The sequence below is a fragment of the Tachyglossus aculeatus genome, chromosome 5 (assembly GCF_015852505.1).
Source record: "Tachyglossus aculeatus isolate mTacAcu1 chromosome 5, mTacAcu1.pri, whole genome shotgun sequence".
Lineage (NCBI taxonomy): Eukaryota > Metazoa > Chordata > Mammalia > Monotremata > Tachyglossidae > Tachyglossus > Tachyglossus aculeatus.
In genome coordinates, this window is record NC_052070.1 from 13,382,343 (window position 1) to 13,404,912 (window position 22,570).

Genomic DNA, 22,570 nt, shown 5'->3' on the forward strand with positions numbered 1-22,570 from the left:
TCTGTAGGCCTTCCCAGACTGAGCCTTCTCCTTCCTCTCCCTCTCCTCCCCCTCCCCATCCCCCGCCTTACCTCCTTCCCCTCCCCACAACACCTGTATATATGTTTGTACATATTTATTACTCTATTTATTTTACTTGTACATATTTATTCTATTTATTTTATTTTGTTAATATGTTTGGTTTTGTTGTCTGTCTTCCCCTTCTAGACTGTGAGCCAACTGTTGGGTAGGGACCGTCTCTATACGTTGCCAACTTGTACTTCCCAAGCGCTTAGTACAGTGCTCTGCACACCGTAAGCACTCAATAAATACGATTGAATGAATGAATAGAAGGTAAATGGAAAAGCAAAAGAAAAGTCACTGCCACCAACAGTGAACCAGAGTCAACCGTCACACCTAATTCTAGCATTTCCAAGAAAAGAATAATTTGGAGGGGGATAATTCTACTGTGGAGCATTCTTTTTACCTCCCTAGAAGACTTCCAAGCAGGAAGGTATGGCTCACCTTGATAATTCTGGCTGGCAGCATCATTTCTTTACAAATCAGGCTAATTAATCATTAATAATAATAATAATAAAAATGATAGCATTTATTAAGCACTTACTATGTGCAAAGCACTGTTCTAAGTGCTGGGGAGGATACAGGGCGATCAGGTTGTCCCACGGGGGGTTCACAGTCTTCATCCCCATTTTACAGACGAGGGAACTGGGGCCCAGAGAAGTTAAGTGACTTGCCCAATGTCACACAGCTGACAATTGGTGGAGCTGGGATTTGAACCCATGACCTCTGACTCCAAAGCCCAGGCTCTTTCCACTGAGCCACGCTGCTTCTCTGATAAATAATTAATCATTTTTTTTAACGGTGTTCAGTGTTTACTATGTGCCAGGCACTGTACTAAGCACTGGTGTAGATATTAAGCTAATCAAGTTGGGCATAGTCCATGTTCCACATGGAACTCACAGTCTTAATCCCCATTTTATAGGTAAGGAAACTGAGGAATTTTATAGGTAAGGAAACTGAGGGGCTCCCAGACTGAACCCCTTCTTTCCTCTCCCCCTCGTCCCCCTCTCCATCCCCCCATCTTACCTCCTTCCCTTCCCCACAGCACCTGTATATATGTATATATGGTTGTACATATTTATTACTCTATTTATTTATTTATTTATTTATTTTACTTGTACATTTCTATCCTACTTATTTTATTTTGTTGGTATGTTTGGTTCTGTTCTCTGTCTCCCCCTTTTAGACTGTGAGCCCACTGTTGGGTAGGGACTGTCTCTATGTGATGCCAATTTGTACTTCCCAAGCGCTTAGTACAGTGCTCTGCACATAGTAAGCGCTCAATAAATACGATTGATTGATTGATTGATTGAGGAATGGAGAAATTAAGTGATTTGCCCAAGGTCACCCTGCAGACAAGTAGCAGAGTTAGGTTTAGCACCCGGATCCTTCTGATTCCCAGGCCTGTGCTGTATTCATTAGGTCATGCAACTTCTTCACTGAATTACTCATTCCTCTGAGGAAGGTAGAAGCAGTTTGAGAAGCGGGAAGGCAGTGTGACCTTGGCAAATCACTTCACTTCTCTGGGCTATTGATGCCTGTCCACCTGATTTATTTTGTTTTGTTGTCTGTCTCCCCGCTCCTAGACTGTGAGCCCATTGTTGGGTAGGGATTGTCTCTATTTGTTGCTGAATTGTACTTTCCAAGCACTTAGTACAGTGCTGTGCACCCAGTAAGCGCTCAATAAATAAGACTGAATGAATGAACAAATGAATGGGCCTCAGTTCCCTCACCTGGAAAATGGGGATTGAGACAGTGAGCCCATGTGGGACAGGGACTGCATCCGACCTGATTTGCTCGGTATCAACCCCAGCGCTTAGTACGGTACCCGGCACATAGTAAGCACTTAACAAACGCCATTATAATTATGATTATTAATAATAATTCTGAAACAGAAGGTGGTGCCTGCTGCCCTTATAAATCACTCAAAACCTAGCCTCAAATTATATAGAGGACAATAATGTCATTCATTCATTCATTCATTCAATCGTATTTATTGAGCATTTACTGTGAGCAGAGCACTGCACTAAGTGCTTGGAAAGTACAATTATCCAACATTAAACACTGTTGGATACAGGAAAGGACTGCTACTTTTCACTCAACGCTTCTGATTATGTTCTCTGAGGGAAGCATTCAGAAAACCAACATTTCTCCTCCTCCTAACCCCTGTTGAGTTTTCCCAAATGGAAGATGGCAACACGGTGATGGTTGAGGGTGTAGGCACCTCTCTTCACTGTTATGTGACAGAAAATGGGACTCCCTGTTTGGAATTGTAAGCCCCTTCATCTCCACCTAAACCGTTATCATCCTGGGTCAACATCAAGTTCTCATTGGCACATAGTAAGTGTTTAACAAACACCAGAAAAAACAAATTAGACTACTATATAATAATGATGGTATCTGTTAAGTGCTTACTATGCGCAAAGCACTATTCTAAGCGCTGGATATCCAAAAATATGGGCACTGAGGGAGACTCCTCCTCTTTTGTCTCCAATTTCCCTCCATATTATCATTGTTATTATTATCATTATTATTATTATTATTATTATTATTATTATTATTATTATTATGTTTGTTAGGCACTTTCTAAGTGCCAAGCACAGTTTAAGTACTAAGGTGGTTACAACATAATCAGATTGGACACAGTCCCTGTCCCAGATGGAGCTCAAAGTACAAGTACAAGGGAGAACAGATATTGAATTCCCATTTTACAGTTAAGGAAACTGAGGCCTAGAGAAATGAAGTGACTTGCCCAAGGCCACACAAGAGGCAAGTGACAGAGCTGGGATTAAAACTCAGGTCCTCTGACTCTCAGGATCATGCTTTTTTCAGTACGCTACACTGCTTCCATGTCAAGCAGAAGCTTCTTTCCAATGACTCCACCTCATCTATAGTAATAATAATAATGATGGCATTTGTTAAGCACTTACTACATGCAAAGCACCGTTCTAATCACTGGGGAGGATATAAGGTGATCAGTTTGTCCCACGTGGGGCTCACAGTCTTAATCCCCATTTTACAGATGAGGTAACTGAGGCACAGAGAAGTTAAGTGACTTGCCCAAAGTCACACAGCTGTCAACTGGCAGAGCTGGGATTCGAACCCATGACTTCTGACTCCCAAGCCCGTGCTCTTTCCACTGAGCCACACTGCTTGTCTGATCAGCATTACTAACCAACTCACACTTTTCAGGTCTCTCAAGCACAACCAACTGTACCTTGCTCTTGGCTCAACTCCTACTGTTCCCCTACCTGGATCTCTCTCCCACTTCAAATCCATCAGGCCACAGCACTTTTCAACTTCAAAGATCTCCTTCGAACCCATCTTCAGCACTTAAACACCCACGGATGATCAGTTGTGTGTTCGATTATTTATTTCATCTATCTCATCCTGATATATTTGCTCTACTATCCACTATATCCTTATTCCTTCAGCTCGCACGATTGGTAAATCATGTAAGTCTCCCTGTCTCCAACAATAGATTGCAAGCCCCTAGAGGGACAGGAACCCCTCTCTGGGTCTCATCTGGAGAATTTCCAGTCCTCTACCAGCCTCGACTACAGGAGGGAGAGTCAAGCAGAGGGCTACCCATTCCATTCCTAGCTTGGGCAGTGGCTAGCGAGTGGAAGGCAATCTGCTACAAGTCAAAACTCATCCATGCTGGGCAGCAGTGGCATGGAAAAGAGTCGAGGGTGGAGACTCAAGTTTACTGTGTGGAAAGAGGCAATGATAAACCACTTCCGCATTTTTACCAAGAAAACTCTCTGGATCCACAGCAGAACGATTGCAGATGGAGAGTGGGGCGTTCTGGGAGAGATTTGTCCGTGACTCGATGGCATAAGACAAGACAAAAGTGACAGGGGCTGAGTCTTTTGGTTTTGGAATGCTCTTGTAAAACCTTCCTTAGTAAAGTTCTTTATTTATAGTTGGCACGCAATACACATCACTGATGAAGGTGAAGATGATGATGATAATGATGATGCTTTTACACAACAAGACTGTAATCTCACTGTGGGCAATGACAGCCAAATATATTAGCTCCTAGAACAGTGCTTGGTATACAGTAAGTGCTTAACAAATTCCATCATTATTATAGTAATTATTATATTTATTGAGCACTTACTGTGTGCAGAACACTGTTTTAACTGCTTGGGAGAGTACACTACAATAAACTGACAAATTCCCTGCCCATAGTGAGCTTACAGTCTACAGATGTTAATGTAAATAAATAAATGATAGATATGGATGTAAGTGCTGTGGGGCTGGGAGGGGGGATGAATAAAGGGATCAGTTCAGGGCGATGCAGAAGGGAGTGGGAGAAGGGAGGAAAGGAGAGCTCAGGGGACAATCTGAAGGAAAATGAAGTATAAATAAAATGTTCCCAAAATCCCTCTCAAATTATAAGAAAAGGAATCTAGTCTCAAATTCCATTGAAAGCCCCACAGTGTTCTGACACATAACTCTCAACTGGGGAAAGGTGTTTACCTGGGGTTGAAAGGAAATGGTATCTAATCACTGAAGGTCCATAATAATAACAATAATAATAATAATAATAGTATCTGTTAAGTGCTTACTTTGTGTCAGGCACAGTACTAAGCACTGGGGTGGATACACACAAATCAGGTTGGACAAAGTCCCTGTCCCATGTGGGGCTCACAGTCTCAATCTCCATTTTACAGAAGACGATGAAGGTATTTGTTAAGCGTTTATTACGTGCCAGGCACTGTTTTAAGCGCTGGGGTGGGTACCAGCAAATCGAGTTGAACACAGTACCTGTTCCTTGTAGGACTCACAGCCTTTCATTCATTCATTCAATCATATTTATTGAGCACTTACTGTGTGCAGAGCACGGTACTAAGCGCTTAGGAAGTACAATTCAGCAACAAATACAGATAATCCCTGCCCCAAAATGGGCTTACAGTCTAGAAGGGGGGAGACAGACATCAAAATGAGTAAACAGGCATCAATAGCATCAATATAAATAGAATTATAGATATATACATACCATTAACGAAATAAGTAGAATAATAAATATTCATTCATTCAATCATATTTATTGAGTGCTTACTGTGTACAGAGCACTGTACTAAGCGCTTGGGAAGTACAAATTGGCAACATATAGAGATGATCCCTACCCAACAATGGGCTCACAATCTTCTACATATATACACAAGTGCTGTGGGGACGGGGGTAGAGCAGAGAGAGCAGGTCGAAGTGCTGGGGAGGGGAGGAGGAGAAGAGGAAAAGCGGGGAGGATGAGGTAATCGAAGCTCAGAGAAGTGAAGTGACTTGCCCAAGTTCACCACAGACATGCAGTGCCAGATCTGGGATTAGAACCCATAACCTTCTGACTCGCAGCCTCAGGCCCTATCCACTGTGCCATGCTGATTCCCTGATTGTTTCGTGACCGACACTAGAATTCCAGTTTCCCTTTCCTGAGCTTCCTACAGACAGTTTGCTGGGGGCCCAGTCGAGCAGGAATGAACATGGAGAACCAGTTATCTCCGATGAGTCACTTAGATCTGGTGTATTTTCTCAACTGCAGCTGATGGGGAGGGCGGCTTCCTTCCTGTGGCAGAAGTGGCGTGGTTGGCAGTGATTGAACCACTCTGCTGATTGAACTCTCCCATCTGAGATTCTCTTGGAAAAGGAAAAGGAAGCAATGAGGTGGATGACTGTATGGATGGAGGAGGAAATGAAGACAAACATCCTCACGGTATCATCTGGTGCCAACAGAACTTTATGCCAGGGAGATTTGTCTCTGCAGTTCTTGGTCCTTTGCTCGGATGCTTTTCATCCGAATTATTTTTAGTCTCTTCCTGATTATTTGGTGAGGTAGGAACTTTCTCGGTAGGGTATAAATCATCCACCCCCGCATCGGATGGAAGCTACTTACCGTCGGCTTTAAAGCACTCAGTCGTCTTGCCCACTTTCATCTCACCTTGCTGTTTCCCTTCCACAACCCAGACCTTTAATTCCAACCTACTCACTGTACCTTGACTTCATCCATCTCACCGCCAACCTCTAGCCCACGTCCTGCCTCTGCCCTTGGAACACCTTCCCTCTTTATATCTGACAGAGAATCACTCTCCCCACCTTCAAAGCTTTACTGAAGGCACATCTCCTCCAAGAGGCCTTCTCCAACTTGGCCCTCATTTCCTCCACGGTCTTCTGTGTCATCCTTGTCATCCTTGTCATCTCATGTATTGAGCCCTAACTGTGTGCAGAGCACTGTACTAAGCGCTCAGTCAATACAATGGAGATAGTAGTCACGTTCCCTGCCCACAACAAGCTTACAATTCTCAACCTATATTTTTTGATCCCTTGGATGTCAATTTACTGGGGAGTATTCCAGTTAAGAGAGTCTTCTTGTACCATATGTAGATTCTCAAAGACTCAATGGGTCCATGGTATTTACTTAGCATCTACTATTTGTTAGAGTAGAAGCTTCTCATTGAAAGGGAATGTGTCCCAGTAATTTAGTAATCAATGACATCGAGAGCTTATTGTGTGCAGAGCACTGCACTAAGCGCTTGGGAGAGTACAGTATAACACTATAACAGACTCATTCCCTGCCCACAACAAGCTTACAGTCTAGAGGGAGAGACAGACATTAATATAAATAAATGCATGAAGGATACATACATAAGTGCTGTGGGGCTGAGGGAGGGTGAATAAAGGGAGTCTCTCCAAATGTACGGGTGAAAGAGGAGCTGATAGGGTGGATTTTAGCTTAGTGAGGGTCAGACAGGATTTAGAAACAGATAGATTATGTGGGTCAAATGAGAGAGGTGAGTCTAGGATAATGCCAAGCTTACGGGCTTGTGAGACAGGGAGGAGGGTGTTGCTGTCTACAGTGACAGGAAAGTCATGGGGAGGTCAAGGTTTGGGTGGGAAGAGGAGGAGTTCCATTTTGGATGTGTTAAGTTTGTGGTGCCCGTAGAAAATCAAAGTGGAGATATCCTGAAGGCAGATGGAAAGGCGAGACAGCAGAGAAGAAGAGAGTAAGGGCTGGAGATGTAGATTTGGGAATCATCCTCATTAGAGGTGGTAGTTGAAGCCGTGGGAGCAAATGAGTTCTCCAAGGGACTTGGTGCGAGGGATGATACATGGGACTGACAATAAAAACATGGGAGAGGGTTTTTGAGAATCTTTTCGGGGGAGGGGGATAACATCTGCAAACCATCAGATACTCCCAGGCTCCCAGTTTGACCAGCAGAGAATGAGTTTCATCCCCTCTCAGCATCTGGGATTTTAACTCAAGCAGTGTGTGTGAGTGTTCCCACTAAATGGCTCTCTCCATCTCCATCCCCTTCAGCGTGTATTTGAACTTCAAATCATTTTAAAGATCCTGGAGGGAAATGTGTTTTATGCCCTCAGGATTTTTTTTCTAAATGAATAATTCTCTAAATAATGGGAGTGCTTCTGAGAACACCAGTAAGTCTTAATTGGGCCACAGCTGCTGTTAACTGCATGTGGAGAAGAGGGCTTGTTTTTCCACAGCTGCAGAGCAATTCTATCTGGTTTCTTTTTCCAGAAAGGAGATGCTGGGAAGGTGATCCACGTATCCCTAACGACCTGAAGTGTGGGTGCTTGGCACGCACTTAGCACCGTGCTTTGCACACAGTGAGCGCTCAATAAATATGATTGAATGAACTGAATGAACCTGCCCATGTCAGTGTCAGAGAGAGAGAGGCTGCTCACTAGCATGTATTATTATGGGACTTGTTAAGTGCTTACTATGTGCCAAGCACTGTTCTAAGCCCTGGAGTAGATACAAATAAATCAGGTTGGACACAGTCCCTGTCTCACATGGGACTCATGTTCTCAATCCTCATTTTACAGATGAGGTAGCTAAGACCCAGAGAAGTGAAGTGACTTGCCTAAGATGACACAGCAGACAAGTGGCGGGGGCGGGATTAGAACCCATGTCCTTCTGACCCCCAGACCCGTGGTCTATCCATTACATTGTGCTGCTTGAGGTAGGCGTCTGAACCCACAGACATGATTTGAAGTCAAAACTCTTAGTGAGTCTTTCTACGGGTGGATACAAACTCCAATCCATCTGTTTGCCTCCTGTGTAATCTTAGGCAAGCCATTTAACTTCTTCATCAAAATGGGAAGAAAATGCCTCCATTTCCTCATCAAAATGGAAAGAAAACCCCTACTGTATCTCCCACTTATACTGCGAGCCCCATTTTGGACAGGAGCTGTGTCCAATCTACGAATGGTGTGGGCAGGGATTGCCTCTCATAATTACTGAACTGTACTTTCCAAGCCCTTAGTACAGTGCTCTGCACACAGTAAGTGCTCAATAAATATGATAGAATGAATGAATACTAACCTCAGCAGCTAGTGCAGTATTTGGCACATAACATATTAAGAAATACCCTTAACTATGATTATTATTGTATCACTGATGACACAAATGTTCCTCATTTTGAGTAGTGGCTATATTTAAAAGCATTTTAAAAGTACCACAGTTATTATTATTATCATTATTATTATTACCGGTGGAGTAGGGTATATATTGCAGCAATAATTTTTTTCATGTGAAATAAAGGGTTTGGGGAAACACGGTCATGTATACTTCCCAACTTCTATCCCACTTGGACTCAAGCTAAAGAAAGCTCAAACTTGAGTTATCCCGTTTCAGTAGTTTCTCTGATATTTCTCTGACTCACATTGGCACTTCTGAAATTCCACCTCCTCCAGGAAGCTCTCCCTGCAAAACTTTTCTCTTCAGCAAGTCAAATCTTCTCAATCACCATCTCACTTTTACTCATATCGATTTGCATCCTCTACTGTTTAAATACTTCTTTCTCTTTTCTCCTCTTTATTGTAAATTATTTTGTGTTTATTCCTTAAGATTATAAACTCCTTATGGGCAGGGTTCATGTCTTCTACCTTAACTGAACTCACCTAGGTTCTCAATAAATACTAGTGATTGATTAGTGGAAAACTGTGACATAGTGGAAAGAGCATGGCCCTGGGATTCAAGGTACTGTGTTTCTAATCCCTACTCTTCCCCTTGCCTGCTGGGTGACTCTGGGCAAGTCACTTAACTTCTCTGGGCTTCAGTTCCCTCATCTGTAAAATGGAGATTCAATCACAATCCTCTCTTCCTCTTACAATGTGAGTCCCACGTTGGACAGGGACTGGATTAGTTTGTAGCTACCCCAGTGTTAAATACAGTGCTCAGCACATAGTACACACTTAATTAATATCATTATTGGGCATTACCCCTCACAAGGAACAAATGTGCACTGTTTAAAATCAGTTTTGATGGTGTCAAGATTCTGCCTTTTTTTATGGTACTTGTTCTGTGCTTACTATGTGCCAGGTACAGAACTGGGCACTGAAATAGATCCAAGATAAATCAGATCAGATCCAGACCCTGCTCTACATGGGGCTCTTAGTGTAGAAGGAGGGAGGAAATTAAATTCCCACTTTACATAAGAGGTCACAGAGGCAAAGAGAAGTGAAGTAACTTGCCCAAGATCACACAGCAGACAAGTGAAGAGCTGGAATTAGAACCCAGATCCTCCGACTCTGAGGCCCATGCTCTTTCCACTATGTTACACTATCTTCCCCATCGTGCTATACCATTCACGGCTGTCTTAGGACCATTACATTACCCTCTTCTGCTGACTTCTATCTAAACTGGATAAAACAACACATATTAGAGAGAGAGCATTTTCTTTCCTATTTGAAGATATTGTGAGCAGGGAATGTGTCTGTTTATTGTTGTTTTGTACTCTCCCAAGCGCTTAGTACAAGTGCTTTGCACACAGTAAGCACTCAAGAAATATGATTGAATGACTGAACTACATTACCTGTCAAGCAATCGTATTTTTTGAGTGCATACTTTGTGCAAAGTGCTGTACTACTTGAGAAGCAGCATGGCTCAGTGGAAAGAGCCTGAGTTTGGGAGTCAGAGGTCTGGGTTCAAATCCCGGCTCCGCCACTTGTCAGCTGTGTGACTTTGGGCAAGTCACTTCACTTCTCTGGGCCTCAATTACCTCATCTGTAAAATGGGGATTAAGACTGTGAGCCCCTTGTGGGACAACCTGATCACCTTGTATCCTCCCCAGCACTTAGAACACTACTTTGCACATAGTAAGTGCTTAACAAATGCCATCATTATTATTATTATTACTAAGCACTTGGGAGAGTACAGTATATCAATAAACAGGCATATTAAATGTGTACAATAAGCAGTACAATATAACAATAAACAGACACATTTCCTGCCCACAACGAGCTTACAGTTTAGATGACTTGCAGTAAGATCTCATCTATATAGGAGAGGCCTAGGGAGGGTTAAATGCCCCCCATCATCGATTTTCCACTCTGGAGGTATAAAGATTGTTTGTTTCCAAGTGATCCCTTTGCTCTTTGCAAGACCTAATGCTGATTTTACACTTCCCAATTTTCCTCACATTCAAGCTGTTTCCTGATGGATGCCTGCCAGGCTGCTCTGTCTGCTGACCCTGGGTCTCAGCAAATCCGCTGTTAGGTCATATTATTTGAGTCTTGCTCTAAGGCATTCAATCAGCTGTCCCCACTTACCTACTCATAATAATAATAATTGCGGTATTTGTTAAGCGCTTACCATTTTCCAGGCACAGTTCGAAGCGCTGGGGTAGATACAAGGTAATCCGGTTGGACATAGTCCCTGTCCCACATAGGGCACTCAGTCTTAATCCCCAATTTTACAGATGAGGGACAGGCGACACAGAGAAGTTAAGTGATTTGATCCAGGTCACACAGCAGATAAGTGGCAGAACTGGGATTAGAACCCTGTCCTTTGGACTCCCAGTCCCCAGGCTCTATCCACTAGGCCACACTGCTTCTCTATTCTCGCTCTTTTTCAACGACAACTAGGCCACACTCTTCACTCCTCTTACACTAACCTATTTTCTCTACCTCAGTCTTATCTTTCTCACTTTCAACCCCTCGGTCACATCGTGAGAAGCAGCATGGCTCAGTGGAAAGAGCATGGGCTTTGGAGTCAGAGGTCGTGGGTTCGAATCCCGGCTCCGCCACATGCCTGCTGTGTGACCTTGGGCAAGTCACTTCACATCTCTGAGCCTCAGTTACCTCATCTGTAAAATGGGGATTAAGACTGTGAGCCCCGCGTGGGACAACCTGATCACCTTGTATCCCCCCAGCGCTTAGAACAGTGCTTTGCACATAGTAAGCGCTTAACAAATGCCAACATCATCATCATCATCGTTCCCCATCTTGCCTTTGTAGCTGACAGACCACTACTGTCCCCATCTGCAAAGCCCTATGAACATCATATGTCCTCCAGGAAGCCTGCCCTGATTAATCTTTCATCTCATCACTCTATTTGCCTTCCCTACTGCATCACCAATACACTTAAGCTCATACCACCAGTAAGAACTCACCCTACCCCCGACGTTAGAGTACTTATGTACATATTTTTAAGGTACCGGAGAAAGTGGCCTAGTGGATCGAGCACAGTCTTGGGAGTCAGAGAGACCTGGGTTCTAATTCCAGCTTTGCCACCTGTCCGCTGTGTGACCTTGGGCTAGTCTTTTCACTTCTCTGGGCCTCAGTTACCTCATCTGGAAAATGGGGATTGAGACTGTGAACCCTGTGTGGAACAGGGACTGTGTCCAACCCAATTTGCTTGTCTCCACTCCAGTGCTTAGTACGGTACCTGGCACATAGTAAGTGCTTAACAAATACCACAATTATTGTTATTATTATATTTTTATACTAAATTGCTTCACCCTACTCGTAGTTTTTTTAAAAAAATTTCATATCCCCTGCTTGATTTTAAGTTCCTTGAGGGCAGGGATTGTATATACTAATTCTATTGCATTTTTCCAATTAGTTAATACAGTGTTCTGCAAAGAGGAAGAACTCAGAAAACACCTGTGATTGACTTAAAGGTGTCCTGTTCGACCTAACATCACTGGAGTAAAGAAAGATTTGACATAGGTCTCGTCTTGCTCAAACTGTCATTCATCACTGGTATTTACTGAGAAGCAGCGTGGCTCAGTGGAAAGAGCCCAGGCTTTGGAGTCAGAGATCATGGGTTCAAATCCCAGCTCCACTAATTGTCAGCTGTGTGACTTTGGGCAAGTCACTTAACTTCTCTGTGCCTCAGTTACCTCATCTGTAAAATGGGGATTAAGACTGTGAGCTCCACGTGGGACAACCTGATCACCTTGTAACCTCCCCAGTGCTTAGAACAGTGCTTTGCACATAGTAAGCACTTAATAAATGCCATTATTATTATTATTATAGGTATCCTGTTTGACCTAACATCACTGGAGTAAAGAAAGATTCGACATAAGTCTCGTCTTGCTCGAATGATCATTCATCACTGATATTTACTGAACACCTACTGAATCTGGAGCACAGTACTAAGTGCTCGGGAAGGTACACAGAAAGGCAGTTAATCAATCAATCCATCAGTGGTATTTATTGTGCACTTACTGTGTGCAGAGCACTGTCTTAAGTACTTGGGAGAGTACAGTACAACAGAATTGGTAGACGTGTTTTCTGTCCACCGCAAGCTTACAGTCTAGAGGGGGGAATGAATATTAATAGAAATAAATATTATAGATGATATAAATAAATAAGTTACAGATATGTACATAAGTGCTAAAGGACTGAGGAAGGGGAGAAAGACAAGTGCCCAAAGGGTATGGATCCAAGCAAGACACATGATCACTGTCCTTCCGAATCCTACAATCTGATGGGGTGGACAGATGGAAAATAATAATAATAATAATGGCATTTGTTAAGCGCTTACTATGTGCAAAGCACTGTTCTAAGCACTGGGGAGGGGAAACAAGGTAATGAGGTTGTCCCATGTGGGGCTCACAGTCTTCACCCCCATTTTACAGATGAGGGAACTGAGGCTCAGAGAAGTTAAGTGACTTACCCAAGGTCACACAGCAGACATGTGGCAGAGTCGGGATTCGAACCTATGATCTCTGACTCCAAAGCCCGTGCTCTTTCCACTGAGTCATGCTGCTTATATAATTATATATATAGTGGTAATAGGCATAAGAACAACATTGCCATGCTTGTAAAAATAATGATAATTATTATGGTACTTGTTAAGCACTCACTATGTGCCAAGCACTGTTTTAACACTGGGATAAATACAAGTTGATCGAGTTGGACACAGTCCCTGTCCCACCTGGGGCTCACACTCTTAATCCCCATTTTACAGATCGAGGTAACGCAGGCCCATAGAAGTAAAGTGACTTGCCCAAGGTGACACAGCAGACATGTGGCAGAGCAGGGATTATAATCCTGGTCCCTCTGACTCCCAAGCCCATGCTCTACCCACTAAGCCATGCTGCTTCAACAGATCTGGAAACTGGTGGTTGATTAATCTTCTGATCCTGGATATGTAAAGACAATTAAGGGTGCAGATTCTGAGGGGAAAATGCTAAATGAAATCATTCACCATTTCTTCCTGGAACTTTTTTTTCCATTCTTTGATATCAAAACCTATCACTTCTCCCTTGTCATCTTTAAACCCTTTAACATCTTTAAACAGAACATAATAAGCACTCAGATGTGCACCAGCTAAGTTCAATTAGCCTCAAAAACAATGTCAATTAAGAACTCCCCAAAACTTGCTCAGAAGTGGGTTCAGGAATGCTTTAACAACAAGGCCGCTTCTACTCCGTTTCACCGCTACCTTATTAGCACAATGTCATGGGATTTTCCTTTGGCTTTGGAGATTGTGGAAAGTTAATATCCACCTTACCGAGGCCAAGTCAGTTTTTCTAAAGATAATTTAATGAGCTACCAATAAATGAAACACAAGAGGCAAAAATAGCCCAGCTAGCTAAATTTGATTTAGGGTAATAGAGATAGTTTACCCTACATTCTAATCGAGTTTTCACGAAAATACCCACTAGGTAGAATATATGGAATACTGAACTATTTCTCCTTTCCTCTTCTCCCACTCCCTTCTGCGTCACCCTGACTTGTTCTCTTTGTTCACCCCCCACAAACCCCACAGCACTTATGTAGGTATCTGTAATTTTATGTATTTGTATTGATGTCTGTCTCCCCCTCTAGACTGTAAACCCACTCTGGGCAGGGAATACCTCTTCCATATTATATTGTATTCTCCCAAGTGCTTAATGTAGTGTCTGCACAAAGTGCTCAATAAAAACGATTGATTGATTGATAAGCCAGTAAACAAAAAGTGCTAGGACTGATAAAGGTACCTTAGGCTAATTTCCTTTCAGCTTTTGAGCCCCCCACTGCCCCCTCCCCCACCACGCTGATCTACTATGTTATTGTTTTTTATGGTATTTGTTAGGTGCTTACTATGTGCCAGGCTCTGTTCTATGCACTGGGGTAGATATTCATTCATTCAGCCATATTTCTCCCCTTCAAAGCCCTCCAGGAGGCCATCCCAACTAAGCCCCCCTTTCCCTCAGCTACTTCCCCGTGTCACCTCAATTTGCTCCCTTTGCTCTTCACCCCCTCCCCATCCCACAACACTTATGTACATATCAATATATCTATAATTCTATTTATTTACGTTGATGCCTGTTTACTTGTTTTGATGTCTGTCTCCCCTCCTCTAGACTGTGAGCCTGTTGTGGGCAGGGATTATCTCTGTTGCTGAATTGTACTTTCCAAGCAAGACTGTGAGCCCACTGTTGGGTAGGGACTGTCTCTATATGTTGCCAACTTGTACTTCCCAAGCGCTTAGTACAGTGCTCTGAACACAGTAAGCGCTCAATAAATATGATTGATTGATTAGTACATTGCTCTGCAAACAGTAACCACTCAATAAATAGGACTGAATGAATGAATGAAATTTATTGAGTGCTTACTGTGTGTAAAACACTGTACTAAGAGATAGGGAGAGTACAATGCAACAGTAAACGGATACATTCCCTGCCCACCATGGGCTTACAGTCTAGAGGGGGGAAGACAGACATTAAGACAAATAAATAAATTATAGATCTGTGCATAAATGCTGTGGGGCTGGGAGAGGGAAAGAGCAAAGGAAACAAATCAGGGTGACACAGAAGAGAGTGGGAGAAGAAGAAAGGGGCCTCTTGGAGGAGATGTGCCTTCAATAAGGCACATAATAAGGCCTGAAGCAGGGGAGAGTCATTGTCTGGAGGATTTTAGGAGTGAAGGCGTTCCAGGCCAGAGGCAGGAAGTGGGCCAGGGGTCAGCGGCGAGACAGGCGAGATGGAGTAGAGTCAATCAATCGTATTTATTGAGCGCTTACTGTGTGCAGAGCACTGTAGAAGTGAGAACGATAGCACTAGAGGAGTGAAGTATGTGGGCTGAGTTGGAATAGGAGAGTAGTGAGGTGAGGTGGGGGGGGGCAAGGTGATGGCATGCTTTAAAGCCAATGGTGAGGAGTTTTTCTTTGATGTGGAGGTGGATGGGCAACCACTGGAGTTTTTTGAGGAGTGACGTGACATTCCCTGAATGTTTTTGTAGCAAAATAATGTGGGCAGCAGAGTGCAATATAGACTGGAGTAGGGAGAGACAGGAGGCTGGGAGGTCAGCAAGGAGGCGGATGCAGTAATCCAGGCGGGATAGGATGAGTGATTGTATTAACGTGGTACAAGCTAATTGGGTTGGACACCATCCATGTCTCACCTGGGGCTCACAGTCTGAATCCCCATTTTACAGATGAGGTGACCGAGGCCACAAGAAGTGAAGTGACTTGCCCAAGTTCACACCACAGACAAGGGAAGCAGCATGGTGTAGCAGATAGAGCACGGACTTTGGAAGGTCATGGGTTCTAATCCCGGCCCCACTACTTGTCTGCTGGGTGACCTTGGGCACGTCACTTAACTTCTCTGTATCTAAGTTACCTCATCTGTAAAAGAGCTGTAAAATGTTCTAGGCCAGCACTTAGAACAGTGCTTTGCACATAGTAAGCGCTTAATAAATGCCATCATCATCATCATCATCATCATCATGAGGATTACAAGTGTGAGTCCATTATGGAACCGGGACTGTGTCCAATTTTATTAACTTGTATGTACTCCAGCGCTTAGTACAGTGCTTGGAACATTGTAAGCACTTAACAAATGCCATGATTATTATTATTTTTAAGTGGCGGAGCTGAGATTATCATCCAGGTCCTTCTGAGTCCCAGGCCTGTGCTCTAACCATTAGACCAGGCTTCTCTGCTACTGTGTTCTTTGGGTGCAAGAACAAATGTCCAAATGACGAAGTTAAATAAGAGAGGGAGGAATTTCTCTGCCACAGTTCTTATGTGTAGACTTCTGAATGCTAAGGGGACAGGATTACCCGCAAGCCATTTAAAAGGAAGGAGGGTTTCCAGTGTTCAGAAAGTCATTCAACCTGGGCCCCTCCTGCATCCCCAAGCTAGCTCTCTTCCTGTCTTCAAGGCCCTACTGAGAGCTCACCTACTCCAGGAGGCCTTCCCAGACTGAGCCGCTTCTTTCCTCTCCCCCTCGTCCCCCTCTCCATCCCCCCCATCTTACCTCCTTCCCTTCCCCACTGCACCTGTATATATGTATATATATTTGTACATATTTGTTACTCTATTTATTTATTTAATTATTTTACTGGTACATATCTATTCTATTTATTTTATTTTGTTAGTATGTTTGGTTTTGTTCTCTGTCTCCCCCTTTTAGACTGTGAGCCCACTGTTGGATAGAGACTGTCTCTATATGTTGCCAATTTGTACTTCCCAAGCGCTTAGTACAGTGCTCTGCACATAGTAAGCGCTCAATAAATACGATTGATGATGATGATGAATAAATACGATTAATGATGATGATCCCCACTTCAAGCCCTCCAGCCACGTAGAAGCCATTTAGTAATAAAAATTGTGGTATTTGTTAAGTACTTATTATGTGCCAAGCACTGTCCTAAGCTCTGGGATAGATACAAGGTAAGCAGATTGTCCCACATGGGGCTCACAGTCTTAATCCCCATTTTACAGATGAAGTAATTTAGACACAGAGAAGTTAAGTGGCTTGCCCAAGGTCACACAGCAGATGAGTGGCAGAGGCAGGATTAGAACCCATGTCCTCTGTCTCCCAAGCCCGTGCTCTTTCCACAAAGCCACATTGCTTCTCTTCTAAGCACTAGGCGGGGATACAAGCTAATTGGGTTGGATACAGTTCCACATGGGGCTCACTGTCTCAATCCCTGTTTTATAGATGAAGCAACTGAGGCCCAGAGAAATGAAGTGACTTACCCAAGGTCACACAGCAGACAAGCGGAAGAGCTGGGATTAGAACCCATGACCTTCTGATTCCCAGGCTCATGCTCTATTCACTAGGCCATGCTATTTGGTTAATAACATCTAATTTGAAAAGTATGAAATGTGGAAGATTCTGAATGTTGGCTGCACAGTAATGACCCAAGAGGGTACAGGCAGGAAAACAAAGCCTTGGTTTTTCCCTGCAGAGAAGTACCGTTTAATTGTCAGAGTAAGGTAAATGCGTATAATATTCATACGCCCACCCAGTTAATTGCTCCAAACAAAAGAACTCTTTATACCTGAGCAATGTTTATGCAGTGATTGGTTTTGTTCCAAGAAACAATGACTGATCAGAGAGAGCACTTACAACGAGAGTCAAAAATGGTCTCTTTTCAGAAAATATCTTACCCAATAGACACTCTAGTTTCTTCTTCGATCTTCCAGTTTTGGACCCCCGAATCAATTTCTTCACAAACATTGGGAAGTCAATTGTAATAATAATAATAATAATAAAAAATAAAGATAATTCTGTTTTTTATTAAGGGCTTACTATGTGTCAGGCACTGTACTAAGGAGCGGGGTGGATACCAGCAAATCGGGCTGGACACAGTCCCTGTCCCAAATGGGGCTCAGAGTCTTAATCCCTTTCTTTCAAATGAGGTAACTGACTCTAGAGAAGTGAAGGTCACACAGCAGACAAGCGGCAGGGCTGGGATTAGAACCCAGGTCCTTATGATTCCCAGGCCCGTGCCCTATCCTCTAGGATGAGCCGCTTTTCTAATAATAAAATAATAATAATTGTAGAAGCGGCATTGGGAAGATAGGTTGGTATCACCCTTCTGCCTCCCTTGACTTTGCTCAGCCATCGATCAATAGTATGTTTTGAGTGTTTACTCTGTGCAGAGCTCTGTATTAAGTGCTTGAGAGAGTACGATACAACCGAATTAGCAGACACGTTCCCTGCCCATAATGAGCTTACAGCCTAGACATCTTGCGTTATTTGTTCACTTATGGTGAAAAAGCCCCCAAAGTATTTTTCCAACTTGTCAGACTGCCAATGGTACTAGATCAGTGATCAGCGCTTAGACCAGTGCTTAGCACATAATAAGCACTTAACAAGTACCATGATGATTACTGTGTAACAAGTAAACAGAGAACCAGGGGTAGGGTGAAGATCAAGGAAGTAGAAGTCTCAGAGCTAGGTTCATCCTGATAAAATGGGGGAACTTTTCCAAAGCCTCCTTGATAGAGTCCCGGGGTGGGGGCAGGATTGGGAAAAACCCATTGACCAATCAATCAATCAATCAATCAATCGTATTTATTGAGCGCTTACTATGTGCAGAGCACTGTACTAAGCGCTTGGGAAGTACAAATTGGCAACACATAGAGACAGTCCCTACCCAACAGTGGGCTCACAGTCTAAAAGGGGGAGACAGAGAACAGAACCAAACATACCAACAAAATAAAATAAATAGGATAGAAATGTACAAGTAAAATAAATAAATAAATAAATAAATAGATTAATAAATATGTACAACCATATATACATATATACAGGTGCTGTGGGGAAGGGAAGGAGGTAAGATGGGGGGATGGAGAGGGGGACGAGGGGGAGAGGAGGGAAGGGGCTCAGTCTGGGAAGGCCTCCTGGAGGAGGTGAGCTCTCAGCAGGGCCTTGAAGGGAGGAAGAGAGCTAGCTTGGCGGAGGGGCAGAGGGATTGGGGGCATTCCAGGCCTGGGGGATGACGTGGGCCGGGGGTCGACGGCGGGACAGGCAAGAACGAGGCCCGGTGAGGAGATTAGTGGTGGAGGAGCGGAGGGTGCGGGCTGGGCTGGAGAAGGAGAGAAGGGAGGTGAGGTAGGAGGGGGCGAGGTGATGGACAGCCTTGAAGCCCAGGGTGAGGAGTTGTGAGTGACCAGTGACCAGCTGTGAGTCATTCATTCAGTCGTATTTATTTTTCACTTAATATGTGCAGAGCACTGTAATAATAATGTGAGGTATTTGTTAAGTGCTTACCAAGTACCAGACACTGTACTAAGCACTGGGCACTGTACTAAGCACTTGGGAAAATACAACAATAAACAGACACATTCCCTGCCCCAAATGAGCTTCCAGTCTAGAGGGGGAGGCAGAGATTAATATAGATAATTTACAGATCTGTACATAAATCACGCTCTATCCTGGCAGGCACGCATTGTACATCTGTCTACTTTAGCTCTCTCTCCCTGAATTGAAGTCCATTCTTTCTTTCTCCTAATAATAATGATAATACTGGTATTTGTTAAGTGCTTATCATGTGTCAAGCACTGCTCCAAGCGTTAGAATAAGCACAAACCAGACCAAACCAACAGAAGTTTCATTATTTCTGCATGGCTTCTCTGATTTTTTTTAATGGCATTTATTAAGCGCTTACTATGTGCAAAGCACTGTTCTAAGCGCTGGGGAGGTTACAAGGTGATCAGGTTGTCCCAAGGGGGCTCACAGTCTTAATCCCCATTTTACAGATGAGGGAACTGAGGCCCAGAGAAGTTAAGTGACTTGCCCAAAGTCACACAGCTGACAAGTGGCAGAGCCGGGATTTGAACCCATGACCTCGGACTCCAAAGTCTGTGCTCTTTCCATTGAGCCACACTGCTCCTCTGATTGACTCTGAACCTGAATTATGTGCTTGAGATAAAGGTCAACCCATGGTATTTATTGAACACTTTGTATGTAGGGGGCTGTACTAAGCACTTGGGATAATTAGAATCCCTCCCCTAAAGGAGCTTACAATGTACTGGATAATAATTGGGACATTTGTTGAGTGCATGTTATGTGTCAGGTGCACTAAGCACTGGGATAGACACAAGTTAGGTCAGGCACAGTTCCTGTCCCACATGGGACTCAGAGGAAGAGTGAGAACAGGTACTTAATCCCCATTTTATAGAAGAAGAAACAGAGGCTCAGAGAAGGGAAGTGGCCCAAGGTTGCACGGCCGGCAGATGATAAAGCACAGATTAGAACCCAGTTCCATGCCCTATCCAGTAGGTCATGCTCCTGGTTTTACTCCTCCTGTGAACCACGATTCCCCCAGGTCATCCGCCTGGTAAGCGTTCCGGTATTAGAGACAAATATATCTAACAAAAAAATCCTCAGATTCTATTCTCAGCCTGAAACTCTCTGCAATCCTTTGATTTGGCTCCTTTCATGTGTAAGACAGGAATAACAATTATGGACTTGCCCAGAGGAGGATTTGTGATGTTGAAATAAGGTGCTGAGATTTTAAAGGGAAGACGTTCTTTACACGCCAAGGGAAGTGGCATAGCATAATGGATATTGCACAGGCTTGGGAGTCACAAGGTGGTGGGTTCTAATCTGGGCTCTGCCACTCGTCTGCTGTATGACCTTAGGAAAGTCACTTCATGTCCCCCTTTAGACTGTATGCTTCCCCCTCTAGACTGTAAGCTCGTCGTGGGGAGGGAATATGTCCGGTTACTGTTGCATTGTACTCTCCTAAGAAGTGCTCTGCACACAGTAAGCTCTCAATAAAGAATGAAATACGAATGAGTGAATGAATTCTCTGGGCCTCAGTTACCTCATCTGTAAAATGGGGATTGAGACTGTGAATCCCATGTGGGACAGGGACTGATTTGCCTGTAGCCACCCCAGCGCTAAGTACAGAGCCTGGCACATAGTAAGTGCTTAACAAACACTACAGTTATTATTATTATGTTATCAAAGCACAAGAAGAAGCTCCCGGGTAGCAGCAAGTAGTAGTAGTAGTGGCATTTATTCGGTGCCCATTGGGTACAGTGATCTGTATTAGGTACTTGGGAAGTACAGAATAACAAAGTGATAGATTCCCTGCCTATAATGAGCTTACACCAACATAAAAATATGGACAACTACAGCTGTGAAATAGACAACTAGACATAAATACATTGAGCAGACATAGACACGACTTCTGATCTTAATTTGTTGACCCTTATACACGAGATAACCAGTTTCTCCAGGCGTAAAATTTCACAGCTGAGTGCATGTTGAATTAATCAGAAAAAAGAGAATATTGAAACTCATGGCCTATTATGATCAAGAAACTCATTTCAGCCACAACAGAAGGATGAAATCAGGGAGTGTGACCTAGTGTCAGAGGACCTGGATTTTAATTCCGTCTCCACCACTTGCTTGCTGTGTGACCTTGGGCCAGTTACTTAATTTCTAGGGGCCTCAGTTTCCTCAACTGTAAAAATGTGGATTTAATACCTGTTCTCCCTCCTATTTAGACGGTGAGCCCCATGTGGGACAGGGACTGTGTCCTGTCCTGATTAGCTTCTATCTACAACAGCGCTTAGAACAATGCATAACACATAGTAAGTGCTTAACAAATACCATAATAATGCCAATGCTAATAATGAAATCATTCTATATCCAGGGGAGTACTCTCAGGAGCCAAAAATATTGAAGAAAGTACTGTATAACTTCCTTCAGAGAAGGAGCCAAGTCTGTTGAATTATTTCAGTACCTAGGACACAGTGAGCACTTCATTAATGTGAATAAAGTTTATAACCAATTATTGTTAATAGTAATTATGGTATTTATTAAGTGCTTACTCTATTCCAGGCACCATAGTAGGTACTGGGGTAGTTTATTATGATTAGTATTATTATTCCTATTTTTAAAAATATTTTGATGGTATTTGTTAAGCACTTACTATGTTCCTGGTGCTGCACTAAGCTCTGGGGTAGATACAAACTAATCAGACTGGACACAGTCCATGTCCCACAGGAGGCTCGCAGCCTTAGCCCCCATTTTACAGATGCGGTAACTGAGGCCCAGAGTATTGAAGTTCATTCATTCATTCAATCATATTTATTGAGTGCCTACTGTGTGCAGAGCACTGTACTAAGTGCTTGGGAAGTACAAGTCGGCAAAACATAGAGACGGTCCCTACCCTAACAACAGGCTCACAGTCTAGAAGGGGGAGACAGACAACAAAACAAAACATGTAGACAGGTGTCAAACTTGTCAGAACGAATAGAATTATAGCTATATGCACATCATTAACAAAATAAATAGAATAGTAAATATGTACAAGTAAAATAAATAGAGTAATATATCGATACAACTATATACAAGTGCTGTGGGGAGGGGAAGGAGGTAGGGCCGGGTTGGGGGTGGGGAGGAGGAGAGGAAAAAGGGAGCTCAGTCTGAGAAGGCCTCCTGGAGGAGGTGAGCTCTCAGTAGGGCTTTGAAGGGAGGAAGAGATAGCTTGGAGGATGTGTGGAGGGAGGGCATTCCAGGCC

The 22,570-nt window shown here is 43.4% G+C and overlaps 1 protein-coding gene and 1 non-coding gene across 7 annotated transcripts in view; one reads left to right on the forward strand and one right to left on the reverse strand.

Moving 5' to 3' along the window:
• DLGAP1 (DLG associated protein 1) overlaps positions 1 to 22,570 on the reverse strand; it is a 1,082,148-nt gene that overhangs the window by 296,905 nt on the left and 762,673 nt on the right. The window lies entirely within an intron of this gene.
• Positions 3,568 to 3,705, forward strand: LOC119929005. Its single transcript, XR_005451149.1, has one exon. It is a non-coding gene; the product is annotated as a small nucleolar RNA SNORA7 (small nucleolar RNA).